This window comes from Oncorhynchus mykiss, chromosome 18, assembly GCF_013265735.2.
Source record: "Oncorhynchus mykiss isolate Arlee chromosome 18, USDA_OmykA_1.1, whole genome shotgun sequence".
Taxonomy (NCBI): Eukaryota; Metazoa; Chordata; class Actinopteri; order Salmoniformes; family Salmonidae; genus Oncorhynchus; species Oncorhynchus mykiss.
Window position 1 is genome coordinate 32,306,684 of NC_048582.1, and position 17,956 is coordinate 32,324,639.

Here is a 17,956-nt window from a genome sequence, read left to right on the forward strand (position 1 = left end):
CAGAGTAATTTAACATCAATAGTATTTTTGCACAGGCTTTTGTAAAAATCCAACAAAATAACTCTGGAATAAATAAAATGTTGGGTTTTTGTCGTCATAGTATCCTAAATAGAATGTGTGTAACCTTTATTTAACTAGGCACGTCATTTAAGAACACATTCTTATTTACAATGACTGCCTACACTGGCCAAACCCGGGCGACGCTGGACCAATTGTGCACCGCCCTATGGGACTCCCAATCACAGCCAGTTGTAATACAGCCTGGATTCAAACCAGGGGGTCTGTAGTGACACCTCTAGCACTGAGATGCAGTGCCTTAGACTGCTGCACCACTCGGGATCCCAAAGTGCTGTATTGTTATGCACTAGTCTGTGTCATCCACTACTTGACTCACAGTTCAGCCAGTAAAGGAAGGGCTTACAATGAAATAAAGACAGAAGGGGTTGAGTGACAAGATGATAGAGGGTGGCCTATCACTCAAAACAGGAATAGAACCCATGCTGTAAAAGGATGATCTTTCCTCTTTATTTGGATCCCCATTAGCTGTCGCCATGATGTACACCTATTACTATGAAATTATTAATGGGGAACCACTTGCTATAAGTCAGCAAGAAGCTATGAAATAGTTACAATTATAAGTAGGGTAACGTATAATTCTGAAGGCAATGAAGTTCTCAAAATGACAAGGCAATGCATTCTTGGAGACAGAAATTTTGACAAAACACACACGACTTATTTAGAAATAACCAGGGTAAAACAAGGAATGTACAGGATGAATAAATAATGGAGATTATGAATGCATAATTATGTACTAATGTGATAGGGTACAGAATCAGAGTCACAAACAGGGAATGAGGTTTGGGATGAGTTGGACCACAGAGCGAAGGATAAGCAGCCAACAAGTGCTGATCATGTGGGAACTCCTTCAAGACTGTTGGAAAAGCATTCCAGGTGAAGCTGGTTGATAGAATTCCAAGCGTGTGCAAAGCTATCATCAAGGCAAAGGGTGGCTACTTTGAAGAATCTAAAATCTAAAATCTATTTTGATTTGTTTAACACTTTTTTGGGAACTACTTGATTCCATATGTGTTATTCAAGTGAATCAGACTTCTAGGAATCACAGGAATTCACAATGAAAACAGATCACACAAAAGGCAAGTTATCGCTCTGAAAACAGATCACAAAAAAATGCAGGGGATGGCTCTGATGTAATCTTCAATAGTGCTGAAGAGATAAGCAATGCAAAGTGGATAGAGCGTGAGAGCCGAGCTAGCTTCAACAGACAAATGTACACTATATAAATGTAATGCACTTCAGTATGAAGAAAAAACATTTCTCAACAGGAAAAGAAAGTAAGCCCTATCTGGTAGAAAGGTACTTGAGGAGGATTAGACTTTATAAACCATGACTATTGTGTTCCAACCACATCTAGGCTATATTGTCATTGGACGTCACCCAAATCTATTCTCACTACAGGATACACGGTGCTTAGTCTTACTACGTACATAAAGGCGGTGTACATTGTAGGTGAATATAAGGGAACATTTCCTTGCCGCATGAGACTGCATTAAGTTTCAATTACAGAACTAACACACTGAATGTAGATGCAATGGACGTGTACACCTTATCAGTATTCAAGGAATTGACCCTAACCAGATGCAATATTTGCTAAACAACCCAAATTCACAAAGGGCAGTAGAGATGGAAGAGAGCAATACATTCTGAACGGAAGTGGCATAAGCATGAACTCAGATCACGAGTTTACAGGGTCCCCGTCGCAAGGCTGGAACGAATCATCTGTCTGGTGCTGCCTCAGCTTCCGGCTGCACTGCACGGAATGCCAATGGGGCAATTAGCGCCCCCAAGCAACAGAACGTGCTGTGCCCTCTGGGGATGAGAGAGCATGGTGTTGAATTCATAACTGCAATAGTGGTACAATAGTAGTCCCTGGTGTAGGGGAGTGTGTACACTTCTTACTATGAAATTATTAATGGGGAACCACTTGCTATAAAATAGTTACAATTATAAGTATGGGAAACTTATAATTCTGAAGGCAGTTAAATTCTTAAAATGACAAGGCAATGCTTTCTTGGAGACAGTGGATATTTTTACAAAACACATCCGATTTAATCAGAAATACCCAGGATAAAACAAGGAATGTAACGGATTAATGAATAATGGAGGTTGTAAATGCAAAATGATGTACTAATGGGATAGGATACAGAATCAGAGTCACAAACAGGGAACGAGGATTAGAGGGCCTAAAATCAAACAAGCAGTTACTCTTGATATTTCAGAAGGAAACAAGACAGGGATTATAGGAGAATTAGAAATATAAATAATACAAGTAAAGTGTTGGACCCATGTTTCATATCCCAGACGTGTTTCATACGCACAAAAATATTATTTCTCTCAAATTTTGTGCACAAGTGTTTACATCCTGTTTATATTTATTTACTTTTCTGCTCTTTTGCACGCCAGTATCTCTACCTGCACATGACCATCTGATCATTTATCACTCCAGTGTTAATCTGCAAAATTGTAATTATCCGCCTACCTCCTCATGCCTTTTGCACACAATGTATATAGACTCTTTTTTTCTACTGTGTTATTGACTTGTTAATTGTTTACTCCATGTGTAACTCTGTGTTGTCTGTTCACACTGCTATGCTTTATCTTGGCCAGGTCGCAGTTGTAAATGAGAACTTGTTCTCAACTAGTCTACCTGGTTAAATAAAGGTGAAATAGAAAAATATAGTAAAAAATTATCCCTGTTAGTGAGCATTTCTCCTTTGCCAAGATAATCCATCCACCTGACAGGTATGGCATATCAAGAAGCTGATTAAACAGCGTGATCATTACATACAGTTTGTCACGTCCTGACCATAGAATTTATTTTCTATGGTGGAGTAGGTCAGGGAGTGACTGGGGGGTGTTCTAGTTTATTATTTCTATGTTTATTCTATGTTTTCTATTTCTTTGTTGGCCGGGTCTGGTTCCCAATCAGAAGCAGCAGTCTATCGTTGTCTCTGATTGGGGATCATACTTAGGCAGCCTTTTTCCACTTTGTGGGATCTTGTTTATGTATAGTGCATGTGAGCACTGCATTTTCTTCACGTTTCATTTTTCTTCTGTTTTGTTTGGTGAGTTTATTATTTATTAAACATGTGGAATTCTATGCACGCTGCGCCTTGGTCCAATCATTATTTGAGATGCGTTCTGTGTCCTAGAGATGAACGTACTTTGGAGCGACAAGTGCAAATCAATCGCAGAACAACAGCAAAGGACCTTGTAAAGATGCTGGAGGAAACAGGTACAAAAGTATCTATATCGACAGTAAAACGAGTCCTATATCGACATAACCTGAAAGGCTACTCAGCAAGGAAGAAGCCACTGCTCCAAAACCACCATAAAAAAGTCAGACTACGGTTTGCAACTGCACATGGGTACAAAGATCGTACTTTTGGAGAAATGCCCTCTGGTGTGATGAAACAAATATAGAACTGTTTAGCCAAAATGACCATCATTATGTTTGGAGGAAAAAGGGGGAGGCTTGCAAGCCCAAGAACACCATCCCGACTGTGAAGCACAGGGGTGGCAGCATCTTATTGTGGGGTGCTTTGCTGCAGGAGGGACTGGTGCACTTCACAAAATAGATGGCATCATGAGGCAGGAAAATTACATGCATATATTGATATATAATCTCAAGACATCAGTCAGGAAGTTAAGACTTGGTCGCAAATGGGTCTTCCAAATGGACAATGACCTCAAGCACACTTCCAAAGTTGTGGAAAAATGGCTTAAGGACAACAAAGTCAAGGTATTGGAGTGGCCATCACAAAGCCCTGACCTCAATCCTATAGAACATTTGTGGGCAAAACTGAAAAAGCGTGTGCGAGGAAGGGGGCCTACAAACCTGACTCAGTTACACCAGCTCTGTCAGGAGGAATGGGCCAAAATTCACCCAACTTATTGTGGGAAGCTTGTGCAAGGCTACCCGAAACATTTGACCCAAGTTAAACAATGTAAAGGCAATGCTACCAAATACTAATTGAGTGATGTGATGAATGAAATGAAAGCTGAAATAAGTAATTCTCTACTATTATTCTGATATTTCACATTCTTAAAATAAAGTGGTGAACCTAACTGACCTAAGACAGGGAATTTTTACTAGGATTAAATGTCAGGAATTGTGAAAAACTGAGATTAAATGTAGTTGGCTAAGGTGTATGTAAACTTCCGACTTCAACTGTAGGTGCACCTTCTTTCTGCTGGCTACAATAAAAGTCCCTCTAAAATGTGCAGTTTTGTCACACAACACAATGCCACATATGTCTCAAGTTTTGATGGAGCGTGCAGTTGGCATGCTGACTGCAAGAATGTCCACCAGAGCGGTTGCCATGGTAGTGAAATTAACATTAAATTCCATCAGTCACCTCCAAAGTTGTTTTAGAGAATTTGGCAGTACTTCCAACCGGCCTCCCAACCACAGACCATGTGTAACCTCCCCAGCCCAGGACCTCCACTTCCACATCCAGCTTCCTCCCCTACGGGATCGTCTGAGACCAGCTGATGAAACTGAGGAGTATTTATGTCTGTAATAAAGCCCTTTTGTGGGGAAAACCTCAGACTGATTTGCTGGGCCTGGCTCCCCAGTGGGTGGGCCTATGCCCTCACAGGCCCACCCATGGCTGAGCCAACTGAATTTATTTCAATCGACTGATTTCATCATATGAACTGTAACTCAGTAAAATCAATGAAATTGTTGCATGTTGTGTTATCTTTTTCAGTATATATCATGTCTGGAACCAACGGTCTTCAGGGAACTCTCCATAGTGTAGAGTCCAAAACAAAGAATTTCAGAATCACAATTTGCAACCATTTCTAAAAACCTGTTTTTGCATTGCCATTATGGGGTATTGTATGTAGATGGATGGGGGTGGGGGGGGGGGGGGGGGGGGGGGAGTATTTAATCCATTTTAGAATAAGGCTGTAACAACAAAATGTGGAAAAGTCAAAGATGTCTGGTTACTTTCTGAATGCACCGTATTCTCAAACTAACAGCAGTGCCTATATGATGTCCTTCCATGCAGGTGTGATATGCTGTAATGATGCTTCTACGCAAATGTTGTAGGCTAATATAAATCCCAAAATGGAAGGCAAAACAAATTTCCCTTAAAAGTCCATGTTGCTCGTTCTTTACCTACTGCATGTGCAGCAGCTGGACACAATTCGACATGACAGTGCCATAGTGGTTTACAATATTCTTATCACACTATGCCTGGCTGGATCTCCAATTAAACAAATTGTGGACACAGACGACCTAAGAAGTCCCGAGACGTTTGTTAATGAAAGACTTTGATCAACAGGCTGGTGTCGCCTGGCGCCATTTGTGACACAGCAGACGACCTGTCTCTTCCCTCATGTCTCAGGTGAATGAGGCCTAAGTATATGGGACTCAAACTGCATTCTAATGAACTTGAATCTTTACCCACGTTGTCATAGAAAACACTCGCCCGACTCTTTAGGTTGTTCAAACGCAACACACATTTACGGCTCCATTCACGAATGCACTCTCACTGTAGAGCAACCTTTTAAACTAAACGCAAACACTTTTCACTTCAACCGTTTTATCGCTCAAATCGCTAGTCTTTTGTCAAGACAAGCCATGCTTGGATTGCTGGAGGATATGAGCGTGGTTTATCTTGACAAAAGATGATGGCTGGAACATCCAAATAAATGTTCTCAGCACTTGATATGTGATAGTTTTTTTTAATGAATCAACAGTTGTTCCTCTGATGGTGCTGACATGTCTGCCTTGTTCTTCCTGCCATTCATACTCTGTCTTATCCAAACAACAGACTAAACAGGGGGAGGTTTTACTACTGGTGGGTTGCTCTGACTGCAAACTTCCCACAAAACAAGACTTCTTTGTAAAACTCTGTGTTTACAGTAGTGACATTTCTGTCTTTTGGTGGGCTGATGGGTGTGGGACATTTTAGTATTTTTGCGAGTTGATGTGTGTCTGTTCACTGATGGCTGGTTGCTGATGGCGCTGCTGTGGATAACAGCTGTATTACTGTTTCTGCTACCAATTCTGCTATTTTGTTGCTCTGGTTCTGTAATAGTCACATTGTTGCTGTACACCTGTGTCAAAATCCTACGGTTCTTACGTTTTTAACAGTACTAAGCATGTGTTTGTAGGACTTATAGTTTTTAAATCAAAATGTACAAGGTATGTTATAATTTTAGTCTCTTAGAAAATGCCACCAGAGGGCGTCAGGTTTTACAGATAGTTCACCCAAATTACAATATGACATATTGGTTTCCTTACCATATCGCATTCTTAGCCCTTTTGGCTCACATCCAATGCAAGTCAATTGTAAATACATTAGCATTTTTGTGCTTCATATCCAAATCATCCATAAGTAACATAATTGAGTTACATAGTACATTTTTTGATACTTTAGGATGATGAATCGTGAAAATGAATCGTGAAAATGCTAATAAAGGTACCATTGACTTGCATTGAAATTGTGCCACAAATTAAAAATATAATGCTTTTGAAACAGTGGCCAACTAAACCAAAGCATGGGTTGCTGTCATACTTTGTCAATAGATTGCTTACAGGCAACTGGGTATGGCAGAGTATGGCAGTCGTGATACCCTAGCTCAGGTTTCCCCAACTGGTGGATCGCGAGTGTTTTCTTAGCAAAAACATTTTTTAATTAGGGAAATTTGTTCACAAGTATTCCCACGCATAATAGAGAGACACGTGATCATATACAAATGCAAGCAAGGTTTGAAATGATTATGTTCTAGTCAAATATTTTAGGTCAAGGGGGTAGGCAGGGTGCTTTGTATTGCCAAACTTGGTGTCATTCAAGTCTTTCTCTGAGGGTGTGAAGTGACAAGGTCTCCAGCAGCGGGGACCATTCTCCTCAACTTTAACCTCATTGCCTGCAAGGTTGGGGTGGGCACCATTGTCCTCAGACACTTCACGCTCACAGTCCAAAAGGTTGGGGGGGGGGGGGGGGGGGGGTGTATTCCTCGTCACTGATTTATCTGACTCACTCTCATACACAGATTCTTCATCAGAATAAAACAATATTTCTTGTATCTCCTCGTTTCTACTTGAAACCGGACATTATCTCTACTCTATCATCGTCTGTCAAAAGTTACGTTTTTCTGTCAGGAGTGACTTAGATTGTAACTATGGTTACTCATTGCCATCTCAGACCTTGCCCCATTTCCACCTTCCACAAATGAAATATACCCACCCCCTACAAACCACCCTAAAATGGTTTCATCCAAATCTGGTAACCTTGTTTAGCTGGTCAAGAGGTGATAATCTGTGAGGTGGTAACATTTCATTTGCTTTGTGATTTGTCAAAACCTGTAAATGATTTGTCAAGTCATGTACTCTGGTTCTTGTATACACTGTAACAAGCAATTTGTAATATGCTGAAAAGTGGCCAAATTAAGTTGACCTTGACTTTGACTTTGTTTATTTGTGTTTTATAGTGAATGGCATTCTGGGATTAGGGAGTTTTCGCTTGTCAAACGTAAACATACACTTACCTTCCAAAAGTTTTTGAAAGAAAAGCTATTTTTTTGTCCATTAAAATAACATCAAATTGATCAGAAATACAGTGTAGACATTGTTAATGTTATAAATTACTATTGTAGCTGGAATATCTACATAGGCCTAGAGGCCCATTATCAGCAACCATCACTCCTGTGTTCCAATGGCATGCTGTGTTCTAATGGTGATTCCAAGTTTATAATTTTAAAAGGCTAATTGATCATTAGAAAACCCTTTTGCAATTATGTTAGCACAGCTGAAAACGGTTGTCTGATTAAAGAAGCAATACAACTGGCCTTCTTTAGACTAATTGAGTATCTGGAGCATCAGCATTTGTGGGTTCGATTACAGGCTCAAAATGGCCAGAAACAAATAACTTTCTTCCGAAACCCATCAGTCTGTTCTTGTTCTGAGAAATGAAGGGTATTCCATGCAGGAAATTGCCAAGAAACTGAAGATCTTGTACAACGCTGTGTACTACAGCCTTCATAGAACAGTGCAAACTGGCCCTAACCAGAATAGAAAGAGGAGTGTGAGGCCCCGGTGTACAACTGAGCAAGAGGACAAGTACATTAGACTGTCTAGTTGGAGAAACAGACGCCTTACCTATTTAGACTAATTGAGTATCTGGAGCATCAGCATTTGTGGGTTCGATTACAGGCTCAAAATGGCCAGAAACAAACCCGTCAATCTATCAACTGGCAACTTCATTAAATAGTACCTGCAAAACACAAGTCTCAACATCAAAAGTGAAGAGGCGCCTCCGGGATGCTGGCCTTCTAGGCAGAGTCGCAAAGAAAAAGCCATATCTCAGACTGGTCAATACAAATAAAAGATTAAGATGGGCAAAAGAACACAGACACTGGACAAAGGAAAATTTGGGGAAAATGTGTTCAAAGTTTGAGGTGTTCGGATCACAAAGAAGAACATTCGTGAGACGCAGTTAAAAATGAAAAGATGCTGGAGGAGTGCTTGACGCCATCTGTCAAGCATGGTGGAGGCAATGTGATGCTGCTTTGAAGGTAGTAAAGTGGGAGATTTGTACAGGGTAAACGAGATCTTGAAGGAGGAAGGCTATCAGTCCATTTTGCAACGCCATGGCATACCCTGTGGATGGTGCTTAATTGGAGCCAATTTCCTCCTACAACAGGAAAATGACCCAAAGCACAGCTCCAAACTATGAAAAAACTATTTAGGGAAGAAGCAGTCAGCTGGTATTCTGTCTATAACGGAGTGGCCAGCACAGTCACCAGATCCCAACCCTATTGAGCTGTTGTGGGAGCAGCTTGACCGTATGGTACGGTACATAAGAAGTGCCCATCAAGCCAATCCATCTTGTAGGAGGTGCTTCAGGAAGCATGGGGTGAAATCTCTTCAGATTACCTCGACAAATTGACAACTAGAATGCCAAAGGTCTGCAAGGCTGAATTGCTGCAAATGGAGGATACTTTTATGAAAGCAAAGTTTGAAGGACACAATTATTTTTTCAATTAAAAATCATTATTTAGAACCTTGTCAACGTCTTGACTATATTTCATACTTGTTTTCAAGGAAAACAAGGATATTTCTAAGTGACCCCAAACTTTTGAATGGTAGTGTACATGGCTGCCGTCATAAAGAATTTAGCTGACATGTATCTCTTTTTTTAAACAATATTACATTTCGGACCCCTTGTTCTCACCAGAGATGTGCTACATTGTAAACAAGTCTGTTAGGTTGCTAAATTATATTTTGTTTATTTAACCTGCTATTTAGACTGGTTTATGGAATGAGTTTGGCTTTGGATATGTTCCGTGTGATGCCTAGATTGTCACCTTAGAGCTTTTTATGTCTCTATTTTGGTTTGGTCAGGGTGTGATTTGGGTGGGCATTCTATGATCCTTTTTCTATGTTTTTGTATTTCTTTGTTTTTGGCCGGGTATGGTTCTCAATCAGGGACAGCTGTCTACTGTTGTCTCTGATTGGGAACCCTGCGGGAACCTTTTTCCCGCAGGGTTTTTGTGGGTAGTTAATTTCTGTTTAGTGTTTTGCATCTTACAGGACTGTTTTGGTTATTCTCTTGTTTATTTTTGTTATAGTGTTCAGTTTTAATAAAACAAGCATGAAAACTTACCACTCTGCGCTTTGGTCCGATGATTCCTCTTCTTCAGACGACAAATACCGTTACAGAACTACCCACCACAAACGGACCAAGCAGCGTGGTAACGAGGAGCAGAGGGTTCAGGCCTCCTGGACTTGGGAGGAGAAATCGGAAGGACAGGGACCCTGGAGACAGGCTGGGGAATATCGCAGCCCGAAGGAAGAACTAGAGGCAGCTAAAGCTGAGAGGCGGCGATATGAGGCAAGGCAGCGCAGAGATTGGCGGAGTCAGGCGATAGACCTGAGCCAACTTCCCGTGCTTACCAGAAGCAGCGTGGTACTGGTCAGGCACCGTGTTATGCGCACGGTGTCTCCATTGTTTGTACAGATGAACGTGGTACCTTCAGGCTTTTGGAAATTGCTCACAAGGATGACCCAGACTTGTGGAGGTCTACAATCTTTATTCTGAGGTCTTGGCTGATTTATTTTGATTTTCCCATGATGTCAAGCAACGGGGCACTGAGTTTGAAGGGAGGCATTGAAATACATCCACAGGTACACCTCCAATTGACTCAAATGATGTCAATTAGCCTACCAGAAGCTTCTAAAGCCATGACATAATTTTCTGGAAATTTCCAAGCTGTTTAAGTTAGATCTACCCCCCCCTTTTTTGAAAATTCTGTTAAAAATCGCGCAACTTTTCAGCGTCCTGCTACTCATGCCAGGAATATAGTATATGCATATGATTAGTATGTGTGGATAGAAAACACTCTGAAGTTTATAAAACTGGTTAAATCACGGCTGTGACTATAACAGAGCGTGTGTTTCATTGAAAAACGCAAGAAAAACTGCTCTCTGAAAGCAAAAAATAATTTCCATAAGTCACTTCCACCAGTTGTTAAAGGACAACAGAATTTAATGGAAATTTGCCTGCACTTCATACAAATTCCGCACGATGGCGCCATTGTACTAATTTTCAATCGAATTAATTGTTGGAAAATCCATCTGTCTGACCCCAAGTTTTCCAGTCTTCACCCGGATGCAGTTCAAGGAGAGATCAGATTGCATTGTTTTTGAAGTGAGGACCTATTGAAGAGACATCGCCCTGTAATCGTTTTGATAGATTATAAACGTTTACTAATACCTAAAGTTGGATTACAAAAGGATTTCGAAGTGTTTTGTGAAAGTTTATCGTCGACTTTTTTAATTTTAAAAAATTACGCAGCGTTTAAAAACGATGAATTTTTCTGAATGACACTACTTCAATACAAAGCTATTTTGGGTATATATGGACCGATTTAAACGAAAAAAAGACCCAATAGTGATGTTTATGGGGCATATAGGAGTGCCAAGAAAGAAGCTCGTCTAAGGTAATGAATGTTTTATATTTTATTTCTGCGTTTTGGGTAGCGCCGTCTATCGCAAAATCTGTTGTTTACGTGTCGAGCTGGCATTTTGGGGGGTGCATGCTATCAGATAATAGCTTCTGATGCTTTCGCCGAAAAGCATTTTAAAAATCTGACTTGCTGGCTAGGTTCACAACGAGTGTAGCTTTAATTTAATACCCTGCTTGTGAATTTTGATCAAGGTTTGAGTTTTAACGAGTACATTTAGCATTTAGCGTAGCGCATTTGCATTTCCAGGTGCCTACTTGGGACATGTGCGTCTCAAGTAGATTCAAGAAGTTAAAGGCACAGTCAACTTAGTGTATGTAAACTTCTGACCCACTGGAATTTTGATACAGTGAATTATAAGTGAAATAATCTGTCTGTAAATAATTGTTGGAAAAATTACTTGTGTCATGCACAAAGTAGATATCCTAACCGACTTGCCAAAACTATAGTTTGTTAACAAGACATTTGTGGAGTTGTTGAAATTTTAAGGACTTCCGACTTCAACTGTATGATGAGGAAGCAACACCCAGAGCTGCAGCTCCATACTACTTGTTAGACATAGAGAACTTACAATGTATACTCGTTGTTGGGTTGGGATTGGTGTGGGGGTCTGTGGGTGGCTTTTGATAATTTTTTGGGTTTCCTCATGTCTTGCACATTGTTAGAAAAAATGTTGGTCCAATGGAATGTAAGGTACTATATTTTAGGAATATTATATGAATCCTATAAATGTAAATGGACAATTAAGGTGCTATCAATTAGGTTTATTTCTCAGAGATCAAATTATATTTCAACAAAATAATGTTGCAGGAATGCTAACTTTTCTGTTTCTAACTGCAGAAATGATTTCAAAACTATCTGAAATGGTGGGTGTCATGGCTTGCTGAAAAACATGGAACGACCCGTGTTATCTCGCTCTCCGAAGCCGATGTGAGTAAGACCTTTAAGCAGTTTAACATTCGCAAGGACATGGGGCCAGACAGAATACCAGGACGAGTACTCAGAGCATGCGCTAACCAACTGGCAAGTGTCTTCACTGACATTTACAACCTATCCCTGACGTGGTCTGTAATACCAACCTGTTTCAAGCAGACCACCATAGTCCCTGTGCCCCAAAATTCCAAGGTACCCTGCCTAAATGACCATGGCCGTGGGCCCTCACCTATAGCCAAGAAATGCTTTGAAAGGCTGGTCATGGCTCACATCAACGCCATCATCCCAGACACCCTTGACCCCCTCCAATTCGCAAAACGTCCCAACAGATAACGCAATCTCTATTGCACTACTCAATGTCCTTACCCACCTGGACAAACGGAATACCTATGTAAGAATACTGTTCATTGACTACAGCTCAGCTTAGTCCCAACAGCTCACCTTAGTCCCTTCCAAGTTCTTCACCAAGCTCAGGACCCTGGGACTGAACAACTTCCTCTGCAACTGGATCCTGGACTGCCTGACGCAGAGGGTATGCAACAACACATCCGCCACGCTGACCATCAACACTAGGGCCCCTAGGGTGTGTGTGCTTAGTCCCCTCCTGTACTCCCTGTTCACCAATGACTGCGTGGCAGAGCACGTCTCTAACACCATCATCAAGTTAGCTGATGACACGACAGTGGTAGAACTGATCACCGACGATGATGAGGCAGCCTATAGGGAGGAGGTCAGAGACCTGGCAGTGTGGTGCCAGGACAATATCCTCTCCCTCAATGTCAGCAAGACAAAAGGAGCTGATCAACTGACTATGCACACACACTGGACTACCCACTCACTCACACATACTTACACTGACACCCAAACACTTGCCCACACACATAACATGGGCATGCATGCATGCTGACCACACACACACACACACACACACACACACACACACACACACGTGCTGCTGCTTAGCCATGTTATTTTTACTCATTATGGTTATTCGTTATTCACTGTATCTATTCCTCGTGTCACTATTTCTATATTGATTCAATATTTTTACTCTGCATTGCTTGAAAAGGACCCGTAACTAAGCATTTCACTGTTAGTCTACACCTGTTGTTTACAAATCATGTGACAAATAAAATGTGATTTCATTTGGTGACAGCAGAGGGAAAAAGCTTTGAGCAGTGGACTAAAGCAGTGGCTGGATCAGGGACTGGACATTAGTATTGTATGATAGAGAACCGAACATTGTATGAATAGTAAAAAAAAAAAAACAAGGGGTAAAACTGGTGCCAGGTTGCTTTTGAGTACAATTATGTAACACCAAGTCCATGGTCAATTTACATGGGCTGTTGGTGGAATATTAGCCTGGCTGACTCAACAACCATGACTCACAGTGCAGGGAGAGCTGTGACACACTGGTCTGGAAAGGAGGTTGTTTCTTATTGCAATATTCACTCAGAAATTGAGCTACGGGGCCTCCCGAGTGGCACAGTGGTCTAAGGCACTGCATTGCAGTGGTAGCTGTGCCACTAGAGATCCTGGTTTGAGTCCAGACGCTGTCGCAGCCGACCGCGACAGGAAGACCCATGGGACGGTGCACAATTGGCCCTGAGTCGTCCGGGTTTGGCCGGTAGGACTGTTCGTGTCCCATCGCACTCTAGCGACTACTGTGGCGGGTCGGGCACAATTCTCGCTGACACGGTCGCCAGGTGTATGGTGTTTCCTCCAACACATTGGTACGGATGGCTTCCGGGTTAAGCAGGCATTGTGTAAAGAAGCAGTGTGGTTTGGCTGGGTTGTGTTTCGGAGGACGCACAGGCTCTCGACCTTCACCTCTCCCGAGTCCATACGGGAGTCGCAGTGATTAGACAATTGGATACCATTAAATTGGGGAGAAAATGGGATAAAAAATTAAATAAGAAATTGAGATATGGGTTTGATTGGTTGTCTCAAAAGTACTTTTTTCTTTGGGGGTTGAGACATGGATTTTAAAATCTGATCGTTGTAATGGAAGGGGGCGGTGCTTGGGGCTATGTGGGTGAGTGAGAAAGAGGACAGCCAACCAGTAAAAGCACAGCCCCCTTCATTATAGACATTATGTGCCAACAACATCAAATAGAGCCATTCCAGAGGACTTCGAGAGTTAGGTGTAAGCCAGACAACACCAACAATGAAATGGCTCTAAGTCTTTCAAAACCAATTATACCCCATATGAATAAGCCCCTTTTTGTGTATTATGAGTCAACACGTGTATTTTTCTATCATTACTACCATTCTTGGTTTAAGCAATCAGAAAATGTGTCAATTGTTCCCGTGTTGGGTGCAGATTCCATTTTGGGTGACTTTTGAATATGAATACACATCTAGATAGACACTGGTGATTGTATCCTTTGTAACTATTTTTGGTCGGTGGAGCTAAGTGTTCATTTAGCTAAATGGGGGGTATTTTTTCACTCATGCCCTTGACAAGAAGTTCCTGTCTGAGGTCCGCCCAATGGGGTGTGGGCGATTTTATTCATGGTTCTCTGTCCTACAGATTGGGGTGGGTGGGTACCAGAAATAACCCTTAGGCACCGACTGTTACATGTGCACACAGATGGCAATACGTCTCAATGGTGGAACCATGGTGGAGTCATTACACAAGGACTGAGGAATCTTGTCCAAACTCTGATGGCCCAGGCTAGCACACAACAACTAACAGGGCCGGAAATAGCCCCGCTTTAAATGACGCTCCACCTCCATTGTGAAAATTGTACCCCAAATTAACAGGCCGGTTGTCAACCTGAGGAAACAAGTTTGTCCAATGAGTGAGCAAATGACCTCACAGCGTTTCTTAAATTGGTCTACCTATTCCGTCTCAGGACTGAGTGCCATTACAGTGAATAAGCAGACAGTCTGAGTCAGACTCTGAAGGCTGATCTCATTCATCCTGATACCCATTATTGACTTAGGTATACCACGGAAGTCTTGAGGCTCAGCGGTGAATGGAAAAGGGAAAGTATAGAGCTTTGCTTACGTCCCGGAAACATGATTCACCCATTGACAATGTGCTGAACAGTGCAGAGTTTAAGCTCAACAATGTGAGCAATTATATTGTTACGCCCATACATTAATGAATGGAATGAAGATTTTGAGGACATTGAGCACCAATGTTTACGCTTTTTCAGTATGTACCATGTTCACCTAGCATTGCACTGGAACCTCCAATTGTTTTTGTTTTTTGCCATTATCCACTTAGCACTAACTTATGCAGTGATATAACTGTTGGAAGCTAAAAAGTCAGAAGTGCTTTTGTCTCACACTCGAAAAAAGTGGCAAAAAAGTTTTATGGCTTAGATTTTTTTCATCGAACTGGGCACCTCAGAAACCTCTTTCAGAAACTTGGTGGGACTTTGCTAACCTATTCTCTCTCTCTCCACCTCCCTCTCTCACTCAGTCTCCCTCTCCCTCCCTCTGTTTTCTCAGGAAATCCGGTTATGCTGATGGAGCTCTCCTGGAGTTCGAAAAACCTGTTGCCATGGGGACAGCAGCCAGCTCCTGCCACTCTCTGAGGCTGAGACTAGACCGCTGGTGTGTTAGAGACCAGAAAGAGTCAGTCATCATCTCCACTAGCAACTTCTCTCTCTACATATTGATGTATGCTGAAGAAACAAGGGTTAGTTAGGTGTTCGAGGCTATGTGTTCCTAGTAAGTCAAACATGTTGATCTGAATCCTGCAGCCTGAAAGAACATGCATTCACGGACTCACCAGTCAAAGCACTTAGTGCGCATGCAAACACAGGAATGAGATCAATTGCTTGGTTTGGATGATTTGTCTTAGAATTCATCCTGCTCATTGCATTATAAATGTCGAATATAATGCAATCACCTTTCCCTGGCATTGCAAAGGTGTGTGTTTAAAATGTCTGAGAAGTGGGGGGTTGTTCCAGCCTTGTACTAAAACACCTTATTCCGTAAATCAAGGGTTTGATGATTGGTTTAAACAGATGCATTGAAGAACACTGCATGGAATTGAGGCATATCAACTGCAAAGCACTATCATTTCTCAATTCAATTTTGAAAGATGAATTGCTCTGAGGTATATGCAAGAGCAAAGCAATTGACTATAGAGCTCATTTGCAGTTTACTGAACATAACAGTGCTGTCTCCACAGAGCATTTAGTCTGGTAGACTTTTGACATCACAACAAAGAACACTCTCCCCCACAATTGTGTATAGACAAGGGGCCAGGTTACAGGGTTATTCACTTACTTCTACAAAGCTCCTTAAGCAATCTCTACTAGACTCGTTTTATCAAATAAAAAAGAGCCTTTGTTGTAAACAAAAAAAAAGTTCCCCTCTAGGTTTCCAAACACATATAGGAATAGAAGCTCTTCTGTGAACTTGCTTAGTTTTTCAACTTTCATCTCATTACCGCCACCCAGTGTAAGCTAGTGGCACTTTCATGTCTGTGACCAATCCATTAATTTTTATTCAGAAGAGCACATTCTACATCAGGCTTACAGTGAGTTGAGTTAAGACCAAGGTTATTATAGTGTTTGTTTTTTTTCTATTTGTTTTTCAATTTGTATTTGCAATGCAGTTTACTTTCATTTAGCGCTAGCACAATTACAATATAGCCGTGGTCAAGCATGTTCGACAGTTTACTAAACATCTACTGATTTAGAACGATGGACCGCAAGTCAGCACAAAGACAACAGGAGCACTGCCTCCGCTATTCCGGCACCATTTCAACATTTAATCTTCAAATCAACAAGGTTATATACAGTTGAAGTCAGATGTTTACATATACCTTAGCCAAATACATTTAAACTCAGTTTTTCACAATTCCTGACATTTAATCCTAGTAACAATTCCCTGTCTTAGGTCAGCTAGGATCACAAGTTTATTTTAAGAATGTGAAATGTCAGAATAATAGTAGAGAGAATTACTTATTTCAGCTTTTATTTATTTCATTACATTCCCAGTGGGTAAGAAGTTAACATACACTAAATTAGTAGCATTGCCTTTAGATTGTTGAATTTGGGTCAAACATTTCAGGTAGCCTTCCACAAGCTTTCCACAATAAATTGGGTGCATTTTGGCCCATTCCTCCTGACAGAGCTGGTGTAACTGAGTCAGGTTTGTAGGCCTCCTTGCTCACACATGCTTTTTCAGTTCTGCCCACACATTTTCTATGGGATTGAGCTCAGGGCTTTGTGATGGCCACTCCAATACCTTGACTTTGTTGTCCTTAAGCCATTTTGCCACAACTATGGAAGTATGCTTGGGGTCATTGTCCATTTGGAAGACCCATTTGTGACCAAGCTTGAGATGTTGCTTCAATATATTCACATACTTTTCTCATGATGCCATCTATTTTGTGAAGTGCACCAGTCCCTCCTGCAGCAAAGCACACCCAGAACATGATGCTGCCACCCTCGTGCTTCACGGTTGGGATGGTGTTCTTCGGCTTGCAAGCCTCCCCCTTTTTCCTCCAAACATAACGATGGTCATTATGGCCAAACAGTTCTATTTTTGTTTCATCAGACCAGAGAACATTTCTCCAAAAACTGCGATCTTTGTCCCCATGTGCAGTTGCAAACCGTAGTCTGTTTTTTATGGTGATTTTTGAGCAGTGGCTTCTTCCTTGCTGAGTAGCCTTTCAGGTTATGTCGATATAGGGCACGTTTTACTGTGGATACAGATACTTTTGTACCTGTTCCCTCCAGCATCTTCACATGGTCCTTTGCTGCTGTTCTGGGATTGATTTGCACTCTTCGCGCCAAAATACGTTCATCTCTAGGAGACAGAACGCATCTCCTTCCTGAGCGTTATGACAGCTGCGTGGTCCCATGGTGTTTATACGTGTGTACTACTGTTTGTACAGATGAACATGGTACCTTCAGGCATTTGGAAATTGCTCCCAAGGATGAACCAGACTTGTGGAGGTCTACAATACTTTTTCTGAGGTCTTGGCTGATTTCTT